Raw genomic sequence first — 14,323 nt, 5'->3', positions numbered from 1 at the left:
CCCTCAGAGCATTTGCAGGGCCTGGGCAGAGGGGCCGGGGTAGTGGGGGACTCTGGCTGTCAACTGGCTGCTCCCTCTAATCTCTGACTCCCGAGGCAGAAGGAGACTTGAGAGGTCTCTACTGACCTTCCTAAGCCTTGAGATTCCCCTAAGAGATGCCAAGATGTCTAAATGGAACAGCCCTCGGGAGGCCTCCTGAAGTCTCAGGGGGATGCCTTTTGGAGAAGAGGATGGAGAGCCCAGTGGTTTTAATCAGGGAGACTGAGCATCGCACGCTTGGTCAACACTCACCTGTCGGCGAAGCCGTCAGCCGCTTGGCTCCCAGAGACATCCATGCTGTTCCAGGGCATGACTCTGTGGCTCCCACCCCCGCTGCAGGCCTGTGGGGGTGGGAAACACTTGAAATCCTGAGTCAGAGGAAAGGTTCCACTGCACTTTCCCTGGAACAGAAAGTCAAGGATTCAGCAGTCTGCATGGAGAGAAGGGAGAACTGGAAAGTGAGAAAGAACAGTGCTCGCTTCCTTCCCTTCCATCTCTTTTATTTTTAAAACATTTTATTCATGTATTTTTTTATTCTGCCATATGTGATGCATGTTCATTGCAGAAAATACATGCAATGGAAATAAGACTCATTACTGAGAGTGTTTCTTTTTTCTGTCCTCTTACCCATCCACAAGAGGTTTTTAGCTCACAAGCCATGCCAGTTCCCCAGCTTGGACAGTTTGGTCTTTGCCAGATCCAGTCCTGGAACTTTTGTAATGTGGAATTAGAATGAGGGGTGTGGGGCTGCTAGTTGGAGAGAGAACACGAGATACAGAGCCTGAGAGGCAGGGAGAAGGAAGGCCCAGTGCAGAAAGGCTAATTGCTCTGTGTAATAAAGAACTAGGAAGGAGAAGGGAGAAGGGAAAGACAGGGGTTGGAAAGGAAAAGTAGGAGGAATGTTTTATAAAGTACAGTATTGACATGGGGCATTAAGTAGATACCCTGTAATTCCCCAAGTAGAGATTGGAATAATTTTTTGTTTTTTGGCTCCAGGATCGTAATTCTTTATTTGCAACTGCATGGAGAGCCTTGACCATATAGATACCCAGAATTTATTAGGCTTCCATACAGGAAAGTACAAAAATATTATTTGAGAAATGAAAGAAGAGAGTCAAGTATTTATCATGCTTTTTTTCCTACAATTATGATTTAATCTTGAAAAATTCTGGCTAATAAATGTAAATGGAAGGATAGAATTATAAAATCATCATTTTGCAACCTCTAATGAGATAATGGATTTAGGCAAGAATCATCAATCATCGAGGATTCCTATAGCCATTGGATGAAAGATAAAGAGGAACTTTGTAATGCCAATGATACTTGAACCTGTCAATCAATCTTGTTTGTCTTGTTTTTTAATAGACAAGATCTTGCTATGTTGCCCAGAGTGGAGAGTGCAGTGGCTAGTCACAAGTGTAATCATAGTGTGCTGCAGCCTCCAGCTCCTGGGCTCAAAGGATCCTCCTGCCTCAGCTTCCCAAGTAACTGGGACTACAGGCATGTGCCACCATGCCCAGCTAATTTTTTTTTTCTATAGAGATGAGGTCTCACTATGTTCCCCAGGCTGATCTTAAACTGGCCTCAAGGGATCTTCCCACCCCAGCTTCCCAAAGTACTGGGATTACAGGTGTGAGTCTGTAATCCCAGCCTAATAAATTAATTTTAACATCACAAAAAGAGAGACATTAGCCGGGCATGGTGGCGCATGCCTGTAGTCCCAGCTACTTGGGAGGCTGAGGCAGGAGGATTGCTTGAGCCAGGAGTTTGAGGTTGCTGTGAGCTAGGCTGACACCATGGCACTCACTCTAGCCTGGGCAACAAAGCGAGACTCTGTCTCAAAAAAAAAAAAAAAAAAGAGAGACAACTACCCAAGAGAATTGAAAACATATGTTCACACAGCATATGTGTAATAAAGCATATGTTCATAGCAGCAACATTATTCATAAAAGCCAAAAAATAAAAATAATCCAAATATCTATCAATTGATGAATGGATAAACAATATGTGGTATATCCATATAATAGAACATTATTAAGCCATAAAAAGGAATGAAATACTAACACATGCTACAACATGGATGAATCTTAGACACATGCTAAGTGGGCCGGGTGCAGTGGTTCACTCCTGTTATCCTAGCACTTTGGGAGGCCGAGGCAGAAGGATCACTGGAGGCCAGGAGTTTGAGACCAGCCTTGGCAACATAGTGAGACCTCTGTCTCCACAAAAAACAAAAAAATTAGCCGAGTGTGGTGTGCACCTGTAGTCCGAGCTATTCTAAGGCAAGAGAATGGCTTGAGCCTAGGAGTTTGAGGTTACAGTGAGCTATGATGACACCACTGCACTCTAGCTTGAGAGACAAAGTGAGACCCTGTCTCTGAAAACAAAAAGAACAAGAAAACATGCTAAATGAATGGAGCCAGACATAAAAGGCCACATATTGCATAATTCTATTGATATGAAATCTCCAGAATAGGCAAATTCATAGAAACAGAAAGTAGATTAGTGGTTGTCACTTGATGGGGGAAAGTAAGGAATGGAGAGTGACTGTTAACAGGTACAGGATTGATTTTTGGGGTGTGTTTCTGGAATTAGTAGCAGTGTTTGCACAATATTGCAAATATACTAAAATTCATTGAATTATACACTTTAAAATGAATTTTATGTTATGTGAATTATATTTCAGTTTTTCAAAAATCATACCTAGGGGCCGAGCGGTGGCTCACGCCTGTAATCCTAGCACTCTGGGAGGCCAAGGCGGGAGGATCACTCAAGGTCAGAAGTTTGAAACCAGCCTGATTGCTTCTTGGCCTTTTGGCTAAGATCAAGTGAAACCAGCCTGAGCAAGAGCGAGACTCCGTCTCTGCTAAAAATAGAAAGAAATTAGCCAGACAACTAAAAATATATAGAAAAAATTAGCTGGGCATGGTGGTGCATGTCTGTAGTCCCAGCTACTCGGAGGCTGAGGCAGGAGGATCGCTTGAGCTCAGGAGTTTGAGGTTGCTGTGAGCTAGGCTTAGGCTACGGCACTCTAGCCTGGGCAACAGAGTGAGACTCTGTCTCAAAAAAAAAAAAATAAATAAATAGCATTCATAAAATCTGAAGTGATCCACTAACTCATTGTTATTATTGTAATAACTAGATAAGAAGTAGAGTGAGGGCAGGAAGCAGTGCAGCCTTTCAAACACCCATAAATCATAAATTAGATCGAACTATGTGGTCTGCCCACTCACTAATGGCACCTTAGTTCCTGTTGCCTCCAGGAAAAAGTACAACCCATTGGGCTGTCACTGAGGTCTTTCCAAATCTGACCCCAACCTGCCTTTCCAGCCACATTCCCTGCCCCTCCTTTGTTGTTTCCTGGCCACGCCACCACTAATTCGCTGGTTCCTGAACACATTGGCCTTTCACACCTCCTCCTTGCCTTGGCTCTTGCCATTCCCTCTGCCTGCAGGTCCTCCCGTGAACTCCCAATCTTCCTTCTATGCCCTGTTCCTACATCTCTCCCTGTTGATAGAATTAGTCACTCCTTGCTCTGTGCACACCTCTAATATGTCATATCCTATGGTAATTATTTCTTTCTTTTTTTTTTTTTTTTTTTTTTTTTTGAGACAGAGTCTCGCTTTGTTGCACAGGCTAGAGTGAGTGCCGTGGCGTCAGCCTAGCTCACAGCAACCTCAAACTCCTGGGCTCAAGCAATCCTGCTGCCTCAGCCTCCCGAGTAGCTGGGACTACAGGCATGCGCCACCATGCCCGGCTAATTTTATATATATATTAGTTGGCCAATTAATTTCTTTCTATTTATAGTAGAGATGGGGTCTCGCTCTTACTCAGGCTGGTTTCGAACTCATGACCTCGAGCAATCCGCCCGCCTCAGCCTCCCAGAGTGCTAGGATTACAGGCGTGAGCCACTGCGCCCGGCTTGGTAATTATTTATTTCTACATCTTCACCACCCATTTCTGTGCTGCCCCAGACTCCATCCTGTTCATCTTTATGCACTCAGGGGCCTGACATAAAAGTAGGTATTTGTTAAAAAAATTTTTTGAGACATTTTGACTGAGTGACTAAAGGAGCCACCTAGACTGGATGGCCCAGTACTGAGTGTGGCCCCAAGAAAGTTACCCAGGCTTGGGTCTTCCATCCAAGAAGTGTCCACGAAATTGGAGAACAGCACAACAAACAGTCTGACCCCAGAATGACTGGCAAGACTACCTGGCTAACACGAACTCAGTAATAAAGCAGAAGAATGAAATTTAAGAGGAAAGCTTTGAGCCTTCTGCTGTGTGTGAGTTGTGTACTGGAAATGGAGAAGGAAAGAGAATTCAGTGATGGGGCACGGTTTCACACGTTCCCTGAGAAGTAGCAGAGGGAGCTTGACAAATTAATAAAATAACAACCTTCCCAATTCTTTGAAAACCTACAGCCCCAAAATTTAGAAGCCGGCAGCAGCTATCTGGTGCTTCTAATCCTGCCAGTCCCTAACAGACCGTCCACCTACAGGAATATTAAACAGCCAACTTCCTCCCATCCAGAAAAGAATCTAGAGACCTGAGTCTCTAGGAAATCTTTCCCTTCTTTATTTTTTTACACTCTTCTTTCACAGCTTATTGTTGATGGGGCAGATTTCTGTAGGGAGAGAAAATATTCCACCGGAAGACCTACATAAAGACTCCTACATTACACCAGATTCTAGAAAATAATTATTTGCTTATTTAGTCTTTTATTTATTTGTTTAGAGACAGAGTCTCACTTTTTTGCCCAGGCTAGATTGAGTGCCATGGTATCAGCCTAGCTCACAGCAACTCCTGGGCTCAAGCGATCCTCCTGCCTCAGCCTCCCGAGTAGCTGGAACTATAGGCATGCGCCACCATGCCCAGCTAATTTTTTCTATATATGTTAGTTGGCCAATTAATTTCTTTCTATGTATAGTAGAGACGGGGTCTCCCTCTTGCTCAGGCTGATTTCGAACTCCTGACCTTGAGCAATCCGCCCGCCTCGGCCTCCCAGGGTGCTAAGATTACAGGTGTGAGCCACGGCGCCAGGCCACTTATTTAGTCTTATTTTTTAATTTTTCTTTCTCAAATAGAATGATTTTCTTCTAACGACAAAAACACCTGCTCATTTGGAAAATATAGAAAAGTATAAAAAATAAAATAAAAATTACCCATAATCTCACTACCTAGAAATAATAATAACAACCATTATCATTTGATGTATATATGTGCATGTATTTTATAAAATTGAGATCATGTTGTGTAAAGTTTGATATATTACTTTTATTACTTAGTATTATATTGTGAGGTTTTGGTTTTTTTTTCTTTTGAGACAGTCTCACTCCACTGCCCAGGTTGAGTGCTGTGGCCTCTCCCTAGCTAGCTCACAGCAACTTCAAACTCCTGGGCTCAAGCAATCCTCCTGCCTCAGCCTCCCGAGTAGCTGGGACTACAGGTGGGCGCACCACAATGCCTAGCTAATTTTTTATATTTTTAGTAAAGACAGAGGCTCACTCTTGCTAAGGCTGTTCTTGCTCAAACTCCTGAGCTCAAGCAATCCTCCCACATTGGCCTCCCAGAGTGCTGGGATTACAGGCTTGAGCCACCATGCCCGGCCTTATTATGAACATTTTTCATGTCAATAATTATTTCAAGCCAGGCGTGGTGGCTCACATCTGTAATCCTAGCACTTTGGGATGCCAAGGCGGGAGGATAGCTCAAGGTCAGGAGTTTGAAACCAGCCTGAGCGAGACCTCATCTCTACTAAAAATAGAAAGAAATTAATTGACCAACTAAAAATATATATACAAAAAATTAGCAGGGCATGGTGGCGCACACCTGTAGTCCCAGCTACTCAGGAAGCTGAGGCAGGAGGATCACTTGAGCCCAGGAGTTTGAGGTTGCTGTGAGCAAAGCTGATACCACGGCACTCACTCTAGCCTGGGCAACAAAGTGAGACTCTGTCTCAAAATAATAATTATTATTTCAGAACATGGGCTGTGCATGGCAGCTCACACCTGCCAAGTAATCCCAGGTACTTGGGAGGCTGAGGCAGGAGGATTGCCTGAAACCAGGAGGTTGCTGTGAGCTCAGCTGACACCATGGCAGTCTAGCCCGTGGGACAGAGTGAGACTGTCTCAAAATAATAATAATAATTATTATTATTTCATAACATGATTTATAATGACTGCTTAGTAATCAATTGTATGATATAACAATTTATTTCATTCATCACCCGTTGGACATTTATGCTGCTGCCATTTTTTCCCCATTACAAATAGTAATGTGATTAACAGAAGTCCTGGCAGAACTGCTAGGAGAGAGGGCATGAACTTTTACAAGGATCGTGGTTCATGCTTGTTGAATTGCCCTCGGGAAAGCTGGCCCCGATTCATCCTCCCTGCATCAGCATATGAGAGTTCCATGTGTCAAAGTGCTTTCTCTTCTTTCAATATGTGTGGAAAAGGTAAGATGCTTTTATATTTTTCACAATTAACATATGTTACATTTTATAATAAAAAATTTATGTTATCTTTTTAAAGAAGAAGAAAATAAGCATTATTTTCCCCATTAAGCAGATGGGGAAACTGAAGCCCATGGTGGAATAACTTAAAGAAGGCTGACAGTTGGGCCTGAGGAGATAGAAAAAGTGTTTCTGAGCCTGGCGCAGTGGCTCACGCCTGTAATCTCAGCACTCTGGGAGGCCAAGGCGGGCAAATTGCTCAAGGTCAGGAGTTCAAAACCAGCCTGAGCAAGAGCCAGACCCTGTCTCTACTATATATAAATAGAAAGAAATCAATTGGCCAACTAATATATATAGAAAAAATTAGCCGAGCATGGTGGTGCATACCTGTAGTCCCAGCTACTTGGTAGGCTGAGGTAGGAGGACTGCTTGAGCCCAGGAGTTTGAGGTTGCTGTGAGCTAGGCTGACACCATGGCACTCACTCTAGCCTGGGCAAAAAAGCGAGACTCTGTCTAAAAAAAAAAAAAAAAAGGAAAAGTGTTTCTCGGTAGAGCCAAGATGCTTCTGAGAAGAAAGTTCTAAGGACCTTGACAATTTTATTAGCCAAAAATGAAATCCTCTTAGCACTCTGGGAGACTTAGGTGGGTGGATCCTTTGAGCTCAGGAGTTCAAGACCAGCCTGAGCAAGAGCGAGACCCTGTTTCTACTAAAAATGGAAATAAATTAGCCAGACAACTAAAACTATATAGGAAAGTATTAGCTGGGTGTGGTGGTGGATGCCTGTAGTCCCAGCTACTTGGGAGGCTGAGGCTGAAGGGTCACTTGAGCCCAGGAGTTTGAGGTTGCTGTGAGCTAGGCTGACGCCAGGGCACTCTAGCCTGGGCAACAAAGCAAGACTCTGTCTCAAGAAAAAAAAGAAAAAGAAAAAGAAAAAGAAATTCATCTCTGAAGACAATGAAAGATGGCTCTGAGGAGATCATTCAGGGAGTCTGTGGTGAAAACTTAGTTTCAAATTCCTGAGCTCAAGCGGTCCTCCTGCCTCAGTTTTCCACAGTGCTAAGATTACAGGCATGAGCCACTGCTCCCGGTGTGAGGTGAAAACTTGGTTCTGAGGTGGCTGTAATGGGATCGGAACCAGTTACCACTCCCACATTTCTGTTTTATAGAGACTTGAGGGCAATAGAGGTTGTGTCGACATCCTTAATAGAATATTGAGAACGCTCCCCATCACTGCTCTGAGAAGACTGACAAATGGACCAAGTCAGGTGGATCTGACAATATTAAATAGGTGGTTCTCAGATGATAGTTTGAGATGGAGAAATGGCGGGAGGTGAGTGACATTTGGCTCTAATAAGGTAGCTGGGCCGGGCACGGTGGCTCACGCCTGTAATCCTAGCACTCTGGGAGGCCGAGGCGGGCGAATTGTTCCACGTCAGGAGTTCAAAACCAGCCTGAGCAAAAGTGAGACCCTGTCTCTACTATAAATAGAAAGAAATTAATTGGCCAACTAATGCATATAGAAAAAATTAGCCGGGCATGGTGGCGCATGCCTGTAGTCCCAGCTACTCAGGAGGCTGAGGCAGGAGGATTGCTTGAGCCCAGGAATTTGAGGTTGCTGTGAGCTAGGCTGACGCCATGGCACTCACTCTAGCCCAGGCAACAAAGCGAGACTCTGTCTCAAAAATAAAAAATTAAAAAAAAAAAGGAGGTAGCTGGAGGGGAGGCACTGTGTGTGAGAAGCCACTCAGGGAATTCAAAGTTGGTTCTAATGAGAGTCAAAGGTGGTTGGCAAGGCTGGTGAGGTTTCGTTTCTCCTTCCCCAGATCCCTTCAAAATCCCCAGGACCGACTCACCCATGGTAGGTGCTCCAATAATTTGTTCGATAAATGAGGCTTCTCAGGAGTCTATTCACTGCCTCTGAAAAGGTGAGAATGTGAAGTTGGTTCTGAGAAGAAATGATTGCTGAAGAGACTGAGACCGTTTTCTCTGAGGAGGCAGCCGCTGCTGGTTCTGTGAAAACGGCGACTTCAGGATTTGCTGGGTGTTGAAGAGGCTCTGTGCCCTGGTGGGGAGCCTGGTTTACCTGAGCCACAGGGATGGGAGAAGACACTTCAGGAGAGACTCATTTCCACCCACTGGGGTACCCTAGATTTCCTTTTCTTTTCTTTTCTTTTTTTTTTTTTTTTGAGACGGAGTCTCGCTGTATCACCTGGGCTACAGTGCTGTGGCGTTAGCCTAGCTCACAGCAACCTCACACTCCTGGGCTCTGCCACCACATCCAGCTAATTTTTCCAGGTCCCACTCTTGTTCAGGCTAGTCTCAAACTCCTGAGCTCAAGCAATCCTCCCGCCTAGGCTTCCCAGAGTGCTAAGATTACAGGCGTGAGCCACTGCGCCCAGCCTGGATAGATTTCTTTTCTTTCTTTCCTCTTTTTTTTTTTTTAATTTGAGACAGGGTGTCTCTGTCTCCTGGACTAGAATGCCATGGCGTCAGCCTAGCTCACAGCAACCTCAGACTCCTGGGCTCAAGCGAGCCTCCTGCCTCAGCCTCCTGGGTAGCTGGGACTAGAGGCCTGCACCACTGTGCCTGGCTAATTTTTCTATGTTTTGTAGCGACAGGGTCTCACTCTTGTTCAGGCTGGTCTCAAACTCCTGGCCTCAAAGAGTCCCACCTCAGCCTCCCAGAGTGCTAGGATTATAGGCTTGAGCCACCTCACCCAGCCTCCCCTAGATTTTTTAACTCCCTTCTCTCTGAGTGAACCCTGAGTGAGAGTCCGATAAGGGCTTCCACCCCCTGCTACCCTGGGGCCTCCTCTTTGGCCTCCGGTTTGCAAAGCAGCACCATGATCACAGCAGGTGGAGTCTCCTGGGCAAGGGGCTGCTCAGGGCATAGGCAAGGGCAGCTAGCTGGAGAGATGGCCTGAGAGGGCCACCCCAGAGACAGAGGACAGGTCTGTAGGATGGAATGAATGCTGGGAAGCCCATCTGGAAAATGGGCACTCAAAGACGGAAGGAAAGGATAATTTTTTAGAAATATATTTATGAGATATAATTTACATACCACAGATTTCATCCATTTTAGGTGTATAATTCAATGACTTTTAGTAATGTACATAGTTGTTCGGACATCAGAATCCAGTTTTATTTATTTATTTTTAGACTTGTCACTGACTTGAAGTACAGTTTTAGAGTATTTCCATAATCCCCAAAATAACAAGCTCATAGGCAATCAACATCTCTTTTACCCCCAGGCCCTGACAACTACTAATCTTCTCTCTGTCTCTATAGACATTTGCCCTTTCTGGACATTTCATATAAATGCAATCATACAATGCATAGTCCTTTGTACCTAACTTCTTTATGGGAATGTTTTGAGGTTTATCCATATCGTAGCACATACCCATATTTTGTTCCTTTTTATTGCTGAACAGTATTTCATTGTTTGGATATACCACATTTTGTTTATCCATTCACCATTTAGATTGTTTCCATTCTTTGGCTATTACAAATAACACCGCTATGAACATTTGCATGCAAGTCTTTGTGTGAACATGTTTCCATTTCTCTCAGGTCGATACCCAGGAATGGAATTGCTGGATCATAGGGTAACTGTATGGTTTTTTTTGTTTGTTTGTTTGTTTGTTTGTGGTTTTTTTTGAGACAGAGTCTCACTTTGTTGCCCAGGATAGAGTGAGTGCAGTGGCGTCAGCCTAGCTCACAGCAACCTCAAACTCCTGGGCTCAAGCAATCTTCCTGCCTTAGCCTACCAAGGAGCTGGGACTACAGGATGCACCACCATGCTTGGCTAATTTTTTCTATATATATTAGTTGGCCAATTAATTTCTTTCTATTTATAGTAGAGACGGGGTCTCGCTCTTGCTCAGGCTGATTTCGAACTCCTGACCTTGAGCAATCCGCCCACCTTGGCCTCCCAGAGAGGTAGGATTCCAGGCATGAGCCACCACACCCAGCCATAACTGTATGTTTAACTTTGCAAAAATGACAAAACTATTTTCCAAAGTGGCTGCACCTTTTTACATCCCCACCAGTAACGTGTGAGTGTTCCAGTTTTTTCACATCCTCGCCAACAGTTTTTTGTTTTAATTGTTATTTCTTTCTTTCTTTTTTTTTTTTCTTTTCTCTTTCTCGCCAACACTTTTTCTTGTCTGTTTGGAAAGGAGCAATTGTTAAGGATAATTTTTTCCCATAAATGAAGCCACCCTTCCTTCCACCCCAACCTCAACCCAGGCCACACCATCAGCAAGTTCCAGTTTATCAGAGCTGAGAACACAGACCCAGTCCTCCCCTCTAGCCTCAACTGCCCTTTTCAGCCTCGGGCAGCTCCACAGCCCCAGACTCCCTGTGCCCAAAGTGAAGAGAAAAGTCTTAGTTACAGCACTATCCATGAACTGAAAGGTGGAGTCGTGGTAGATTAGAATCTGTGACACCCAGTGGGAGAGTGGGGCCAGTTTTCCAGAAAACCCACAAGGAACCGGCCACAGGAGATACTGATCCAGGCAAAGTGTACAGATAACCTCTCAGAACTAGTCTCCCGGGGCAGCTTCCCGCATCATCTGCTTCCTCTTTTTGAGATAGGAATGCCTTATCTATCCCTGGCTCACACTCTGCCACACCACTCTCCTTAGGAAAGTATGACCAAGGACTTCTGTACATTTGTGGAGCTGATGAGATAATGACAATATACCTCGGTTAGCCCAGACATCTCATTACCAGGAAGATATAACCACGGGAGGAAGGGGCCGGCTCTGTTTACTGGAGGAAAGATTCAAAGAAGCAAGTCTTTTAGGAGGCTGGGCCCCGACTCTGTGAGTGGGGAGTGGCAGGAGGGAGAAATGTGATTATTGTTTCAAGCAGAAGGAGGCAGAGGGTGGGGGGAACCTTTGGAGTAAACGGGGCACGTCCACACACAGACTTGGATTCACGTGTTTGCAGCAGCTGCATTTTTGGGACAGCCCCCAAAGGGAACCAACCCAAATGTCCACCCGCAGGTGAAAGGATGAACAAATTGTGGTGCAGCCGTACAGTAGAATATACTACTCAGCAGAAACGGGGGGGGGGAGACTATTTACAGTACACGCAACAACATGAATGAGTCTCAAACTAGTGCTGCCAAGTGAGAGAAGCCAGAACAAAATGAGTATATCCCGAAGGATTCCATGTATAAGAAATCCTAGAAAATGCAAACTGATCTATAGTGACAGAGAGCAAATCAGTGATTGGTGGGGACAAGGGTGGAAGGAGGGAAAGATTACCAAGGGGCAAGAGGAAGCTTAATGGAGGTGATGGATATGTTCACTGTCTTAATTGTGGTGACGGTTTCACCTGTGTCCACACATGTCGAGACTCAAGTTTTACAGTTTACTGTACATCAATTGTACCTCAATAAAGTTGTAATAATAACTTTTCAAACCCTAAGTACTGAGGAAAATGAGCTTGGTGGAGAGAACTCCCTGAAAAGATAAATTTACTTGCATCTGAGAGGTTGTGCCACCAACTTGACCTAAGAGATTATCTTAAGGAAGCTTAGCCACAAAGGGCTCTCCTAGGTCTTAGTAATGGGAAAAGGGAGGCTGAGGAAGAAAAATTACTGAAGTAGAAGGCGAAATTTGCTGTTTGGGTGCAAAAATCTCATTAGCACCCAAAAGTTTCTGGGTAAAATGTTGAAATCTTGTTTGCTCGACATGTGATTCTTCTAGACTTGGCCTCATTGCCCTTAGGACTCTTGGGATTTCACTCTGCTCAATATCTTCCCCTCTCAAACTGCACTGAAGTGTGGCATGAGGCAGCGAAAACAGCCAGGATCAGGAAACTGGGACACGGCAGGGAATACCTCTGACCCTATAGTACCTACACCTGGCTCAACTTCCATACCTGGGGGTTCTGCATGGGGGGAGGTAGAAGGAAACTCACTGCAAACCCAGCAAGACAGCCAAGCCAAGTGTTGCCTTCCTGAGTGCTTGGAATCTCTCAAAATGTACGATGCTGAATGTTCTTGAAGTACAAACAAAAAGATTACCTCTCAGGTAGCAGGAGGATGGGTCAAAGGTCTGTAGGACTTGGTTCTTTCTTTTACTTCAGAATCTAAACTTGTCCTTAGCTGACCAAATTCCCCCACCCCCACCTCCCTTCCCCCCAACTCCTCTCTGCCTTTCCTCACATTCCTGAATCCCAAGACAATGTCCCCAGGTAGCAAACAATCCTTCAACATTCTCTGGGGCCCTTCCCAAACCTCAACCTTTATGAGAGCTTTTATCAGTGCTGCCCTGAGTCCTTGGTTTCAGACTTCCCTGGCAGGAGCAGGAGTTAAAACAGCCACACTTTCGTTATTCTTATATCAGCCAACACATTCCTTATACTAGAGGACTGCAAAATGGGGCAAGTTTTTGAGTCATGCCCTATTGCAACCATGCCAAGGAACTTGGGAGTTTTGACTGCCAGAATTTAAAGAAACCCTGGTGACAGGACTAATAAAAATTAGGTGGCCGGGCATGGTGGCTCATGCCTGTAATCCTAGCACTCTGGGAGACCGAGGTGGGAGGATCACTCAAGGTCAGGAGTTCGAAACCAGCCTGAGCAAGGGTGAGATCCCTGTCTCTACTAAAAATAGAAAGAAATTAATTGGGCAACTAAAATATATAGAAAAAATTAGCCGGGCATGGTGGTGCGTGCCTGAAGTCTCAGCTACTCAGGAGGCTGAGGCAGGAGGATTGCTTGAGCCTAGGAGTTTGAGGTTGCTGTGAGCTAGGCTAATGCCACGGCACTCTAACCCAAACAACAAAGTGAGCAACAAAGTGAGACTCTGTCTCAAAAAAAAAAAAAAAAAAAAAAAAAATTAGGTAGGTGGCTGGGTGTGGTGGCCCATGCCTGTAATCCCAGCATTTGGGGAGGCCAAGGTGGCAGATCACTTGAGGCTAGGAGTTTGAGACCAGCTTGGGCAATATAGTGAGGTCCCTGTCTCTACAAAAAAAATGTTAAAAGCCAGCAACAAGCTACCAGCATCAGAATGGCTTTGTTATCAAGGCCAGTTCCAGGACCCCATCTCAGATGTCAGGTGTCAATCAGATGCTCTGTGAATGGGCCTGGGAATCTCATTCTGATGCGTTGTTTGAAAGGAACAGAGTCTCTTTCTTTGCTCCTTCTTTCATATATATTCTTGCCACATTTTGTTTCTTAGGAGTCTGGGATGAGAAACTCCTACGAACATGTAACAGGCATAGACTTGCGTTCCTGGACCCAGATGAGATGGGGAGGAGTAGGTGGGGCTGGGAAGAGGTGTGCCAACACAAATATTGTCCCATCAGGACCTGGCAGTTTTGCCAGGAGGCTCACAGGGATTCACCCTTTGCTAGAGAAGATGCCTGGTTCCCCTGCTCCAGGCTGAGAAGTCTGGTGTCTTGGGAAAGGGCAGAAGTCAATAGTACTGGTGGGGGAGGGCTAGAATGTAAGAGAAAGAATTGAGTCCACACCAAGGGGTTATTGGAATCCCCCTGGCTCCAGGAAGTATGAGTTTGGAACCTGGGAGATGTAAGGCGGAAGCATCAGGTAAATAAAAACAAAGAAACAGAACCTGGAGGATGCTCAGAGGAAGGAGAAGAGGTGGAGGAGATTAGACTTTGACTTCACTGCAGGCCTGATAACCATACCAGGTAAAGGGGATCCTTCATTGTCCCTCTGATTTTAGGGGACGGAAGTTGGGAGGGAAGCCAAGGCTTGGGAATTCCAGGACAGGAAATCTATTGCACCTATCTGCCCAATGGATGGTAGTGTCTGACCAAGTCACAAAGATATCAGGGTTGGAGGTAGGGC

The sequence above is a fragment of the Microcebus murinus genome, chromosome 21 (genome assembly GCF_040939455.1).
Source record: "Microcebus murinus isolate Inina chromosome 21, M.murinus_Inina_mat1.0, whole genome shotgun sequence".
In the NCBI taxonomy this organism is placed as follows: domain Eukaryota; kingdom Metazoa; phylum Chordata; class Mammalia; order Primates; family Cheirogaleidae; genus Microcebus; species Microcebus murinus.
Note: the sequence above shows the minus strand (reverse complement) of the source record.